Consider the following 6,000-nt stretch of genomic DNA (forward strand, 5'->3'; position numbering starts at 1 on the left):
AATGACTCCAAACTATAGGATAGATCATAGAATTTTAATTACGTTAGGCTCAGGATTATTCTCCTCTCCATTTACATATGCGAGGGAGTGATGGACGGACAGAAGGTCTATAGTGACATTTGAGAACAGGGCCTGGGAATGATGGAACGAGGTACATGTGAGAAACACAGCCGAGAAGAAAAGTTGCAAAACAGAGCCAAAGGGCTCAGGGAGAGATGGTGGTTAGTTTCCTTAGGGATGGCTGGTTAGTGCGTGACTTCTGGCACACTAAGATTTAGTGGAAGGTGAAAGACAGGATCTATTCTAAACTCGATTTCAGGGAGAGCAGATTATACACACACACACACACACACACACACACATATTTAAACTGTATGATAAGAAAGTCGAGAGAACAGACTACTGGACCTGCACGAACCCGTGACTTGTCTTCAACAGGCAATTACAGCCGATCTTGGTTTAGACGGACAGAATCTTCAGGTTGTGCTCCAAAGTGACCAAAACTCAGAAGCCTCCAACTCCTCTGGATATCTAAATGACAAAAGGGCATTTCAAAGCCCTCTAGCTTGAAATGATGTGTCATTCCTTGGGCCGGAAACGTTTCTGCATAAAGTGGAAACATTTTTGCACTACAGAGATGTTATGGGGGAAGTAGACTTACTTGCAAAGTGGCTAAATCACATGAAATATAATGAAAATGAAGCTGAGGTGTTTGAGGGTGACCACATTTATTTGGAAAATTATAATGAACATCATGAGTGGCTCTTCTATCAGTTGTAAATTAATCGGGGTTATAAACATAGTCTTACAAGTGTTTAAGCAAAAGTGCAAAGTTTTGGGGCACATAGGTGGCCCGGTCAGTTAAGCATCTGACTCTTGATCTCAGGTCAGGTCTTGATCCCAGGGTCATCAGTTCAACCCCACACTGGGCTCCATGCTGGGTGTAGAGCCTACTTAAAAAAAAAAAAAAAATCAAGAAGTGCAAAGTTTTACAGCTCACATCTGTCCCATATGCCTTCTCTTCTAGGTCGTCTACCTTTCCATCTACCCCTTATCTTTCTGGAATTTTCCCAGAGGGATGGGGCCAGGCTCAGTATTTGTATTTGTCTCCACCCTTTCTTGTTGGTATTTTCCCTCCTGGCATGTCATGAACAGATTTCAATGGTTAATAGATTAAATCAAGGAATGCCAAAGCAGAAAGGAAGTTCCCAGTTAACAGTGCAAATTTTCCAAAGCTGAGCCAAGGAAGCCCTGAGATCTTAACAAGACTTGCTTGCTTTGCTTTCCACGCTGATATGACCTAGAGAAAGGAAGGAGGGGCTGGCGGAGGTTCCCTTGGCATTGAAGAAGGGGCACCATTGTGTGTGGTGGACCCTTGAGCAGGAAAGGGCCACAAGCTTCATGTTAGTGTTCCAAATCTCATTTCCACCTCTGCCTGCTGACAGGGCCTCAGAGCTGCAGGGATCTGGGAAGGGAAAGAGAAACAGGTGGTCTTGGCAATCAGGGCTAGAGCAAAAACCCGAGGGTCTTAGGAATGGAACTTCACCCTCCCACCCCATTGTCCAAATGAGCTAAGGCTGAGGTTTTCAAAACTTTCATCTAGGGGACACCTAGGTGGCTCAGTCAGCCGAGCAGCTGCCTTCAGCTCGGGTTGTGATCCTGGGGTCCTGGGATCAAGTCCCGCATCAGGCTCCTTGCTCGGCAGGGAGCTTGCTTCTCTCTCTCCCTTTGCCTGCTTGTGCTCTCTCTCTAAAAACACTTTTCATTTAGGAGCAAAATCTTCTTTGATAAAAAAAAATCTTATGTAGAACCTTACTAAGGGTGTACATAGTATTTTATGTCACATTTTATTAATGTACATTTTATAAGCTCACTATAAGATCAGGGAGAACAATGAGGAGGTTACTGATGACCATGATGTTTTGAAACTGGCAGAGTTTTATAGGTCTCAGCTCCCAGCTATGAATCTATGAATTTGGTTTTGCTTACACAGAATTAAGAAAATCCAAGTTCACACAAATATATAGATATAGATATAACTATATATCTATATATATCACAGATACATATATATAGATATACCTATATCTATATATATATAATTACAAATAATATTTTGTTTTATTGTTTTTCTGTTGTTTTTAAAAAAGCTGCCTTGCAAATTCCAGGATTCTTTTCAATAGAGAGAGAGAGTGGAGAACTTTTATTTTTGAAATCTTCATAAAAACAAGCTAACCTGCCAAGTCAACTCAGTTAGAAGTCTCCAATGAATTAAAAAAAATTTTTTTTAAGATTTTATTTATTTATTTGACAGAGATCACAAATAGGCAGAGAGGCAGGCAGAGAGAGAGGAAGGGAAGCAGGCTTCCTGCTAAGCAGAGAGCCCAATGCGGGGCTCAATCCCAGGACCTGAGGGAATCATGACCTGAGCCTAAGGCAGAGGCTTTAAACCACTGAACCACCCAGGCGCCCCTGAATTTAAATTTGATTTAAAACACACTGGAGTATGTCTGTTGGTTATTAAACCAAGTTCTATTTTTAAAAAGTGAAATCCTAATGAAAACGTTTCTGGAACCCCTAAAACAGGGTTTCATGGATTTCAGTTTGAAAAGTACCAATCTGGTATTCAAAAGTTAAGGCTTTCATGGAGCACCTGGGTGGCTCATTTGGTTAAGCATCAGACTCTTCTTGGCTTTGGCTCAGGTCATGATCTCAGGGTCCTGGAATCGAGCCCCATGTTGGGCTCCAAGCTCAACGGGGGGTCTGTTTGAGATTCTCTCTCTCGCTCTGTCTCTCTGCCCCTCCCCTTCATGCATGACCTCTCTCTCTCTCTCTCTCTCTGTCTCTTTAAATAAATAAGTCTCAAAAGGTAAGACTTCCTTTATTTCCTTACCCAAACATCTTTCAGCCTTTAACGCTGCCCTTTCATGGCTTTCTCCCCCTTTAAAAAGCACATTGAGGTGATTTTTTTTTTTTTGCCATCTTTATGGAGATGTAATTGACATATAACATTGCATCCATTTAAAGCGTACAAGGTAATGATATGAGGTCCATATAGGTGTTGCAAAATAATTTCCGCAATTATCTTAGTTAACAGCCATCACCTCAAAGAGTTATAGTGTTTTGCTCTGGTTTTTTGTTGTGAGAACTTTTAAGATCTACTTTCCTAGCAACTTCCAAATAGGGTTGAGCTCATTTTAACTCTGTTTCACTAAAATGATACTTTTGGCCAGAGGATAGAAAGGAGGCCAAAGTAGCCATGGCTAGCAGAATGGCCAAAGAGGTCATTCTGCCCCACCCCCGGGGGTGGGGAGGAGTTCCAGTGCCAAGTAAAATGATCAAATATGTGGGCTTAATTCTCATGGCTTCTTCAGTCCTCCCATCAGACCTTTTCCCTCCCTGTTCGGTATCCCATGACTCAGACCCTATTTCTGCAAGGTGTTTGCAGGCTATACTGGTAAATCAGTTCAGCTGCTATGTCTACTGGTAGTCTTTTGCAAGTACTAATTATTTGTATTACATTTTTATTGAGCAATTTCTATGTGTGAGATAGTATGCTAAACACATTACATGGGTTACCTCCTTGGGTTCCCACAACAACCCCGTGAGATGGGGGTCTAGTAGTATCATTCCCACCTAGGGATGGGGAAACTGAAGCTGACACTTATGAAGCTTTGTTCTGATACCACCAAAGCCACCTGGTTTGAATTCTAGGTGCAAATGATGAGGTAGTTCAGAACCCAGCTTTGTGCATTGGAAGAATAGATTTTCCATAAGTAACACAGCAGTGAAGAACACTAATTTTGAAATCAAATTAACGTGAATTAGAATATAGGCTCTGCCACTTACCTACCACTGGTGTGTTCTTGGTTAGTCTCAGTTTCCTTATCTGTAAAATGGGGAGGATGATGATAATAGTACTTATTTATAAGAGTCATGAGGATTAAATGAGATGAAATATATCAGACACATAACACACCCTTGCCTCTGTGTTCAGTGCATTCAATACATTCGATGTTGTAAGTGTTCAGAAATTATAAGTTGATATTTTGTCATTATTAATTCATGAGTAGGTCTGGGCTAGCTGAACACAATGGTACCAGTCAAATCTTCAACCTATGCACATATTTAAAATAGAAACTAATGAAGTTGCCTGGATTAATTTAAGATAAGAAGTAAGACTATGCTAACACCACTTAGATGTTCTTTTTGAGATTTTATTTATTTATTTGAGATAGAGAGAGCACACGCAAGAAAGCATGAGTGCAGGGATAGGCGGGGTGACAGTGCAGGGGCAGAGGGAGAGGGAGAAGCAGATTCCCCGCTGAGCAGGGAGCCCGATGTGGGACTCGATCCCAGGACCCTGAGATCATGACCTGAGCTGAAGGCAGATGCTTAACCAGCTGAGCCACCCAGGCTTCCCAACACCATTTAGATTACTTCTTTTACTCTTTGGATGTCTGATCACTTCTCCGAGAGACACGAGCTCATGTTTTGTGTCCGCTGTGGCCTGGTTCTAAGGTTGGTGTATGTGTGGGTTTTTTTGTTTTTTTTGTTTTGTTTTGTTTTTGTTTTTATGTAAACCTTTTGTTTTAATAAATAAAACATTCATGCCTTAGATTTTAAATTGCGTTTATAGATGAGGAACACATCTAGGGCCAAACAGGTGAACAACGAAGCTACTCCTGCTAGCAGGAATGCGTGCCCCCCACTCCCACCCTCTCCCCCCCACCCCTCCCATGTATTTTAAGCCTAAAGAGCAGAGACTTGATGTCAGAGAACATAAGATTAGTGTTTCCTATCTTCTTCTCCTTTAGGGCAACAAAGTCAGCAGATCCGGGTCTGGGCGTAGATGCGCGCTGGTCCGGCCAGCCAATGAGAGAGCAGGAGGAGCGGAGACCAGCGAGTCATCATTCCTGCACTTTGAGTGAACTTCGTCTGCAAGCAGCTTTGGGACACATTTTTGCCCCCTGGGAGCTGTTCGGGCTGGTGAGGTCTACATCAGTCAGCGTTTTCTCCAAAAGCGCCGTTTTTGTGCTTGCGAAAGGACAAAAGGACAAAAGGACAAAGCGCTTGCCAGCTGCGCGTGGGGCTCAGCAGCCTTGCGGTGGCCCGACTCTCAGATGCTGCAATCTCTCCTGGGCCCAAAGGGACAGTCACGCAGGCTGCCTGGCCACTGAAGACTGGCCCAGCCAATCAGCTGCTCCAGATCTGTAGGCATTTCTTTTTTGTTGTTTTTATTTTTTTTAATTTTTCCTGTTTTTTTTTAATTAATTTATTTATTTTCAGAAAAACAGTATTCATTATTTTTTCACTACACCCAGTGCTCCATGTAAGCCGTGCCCTCTATAATACCCACCACCTGGTACCCCAACCCCCCCCCCCACTTCAAACCCCTCAGATTGTTTTTCAGAGTCCATAGTCTCTCATGATTCACCTCCCCTTCTAATTTACCCCAACTCCCTTCTCCTCTCTAACACCCCTTGTCTGTAGGAATTTCGCAGCCCCTTTTCAGAGCCCTGTAGGGATGGCCCCTGGCTTTTTTTTTTTTTTTCCCATTCTGAAACACCATGTTTTCCCCTAGCTCCACTCCTGCAACGTGTTTACCTTTTCTTTGGAAAAAAACCAAACCAAACCAAAACAAAACTGAGTTATTTTTAAAATAAAGAGCATATGACATTTATTTTTTTTTACATTCAACTTACATAAGTGACACGCAAATCACGATTACAGTCCAAAATTCAAAACTACCTAGTAAAATAGGGTAAAAACTGAGAATCCCCTTTTCCAACTGCATTTCCTTCCCCAAAGGTAACTAGTAATGAGAGGTATTAGAAGGCCCTTCCAGACCTTCTCTTGCATGAACTCACATATATATGTATATGGATGTATAAATATGCACGCGTGTTTGCTTTTGACTTTTAAAACTTAAAATGTTATTAAACATTATTCTGCAGTTTGTTTCCACCCAACTCAATTGTCTTGAAGAACTTTCTATAT

This window comes from Neovison vison, chromosome 11 (genome assembly GCF_020171115.1).
Source record: "Neovison vison isolate M4711 chromosome 11, ASM_NN_V1, whole genome shotgun sequence".
Classification (NCBI taxonomy): domain Eukaryota; kingdom Metazoa; phylum Chordata; class Mammalia; order Carnivora; family Mustelidae; genus Neogale; species Neogale vison.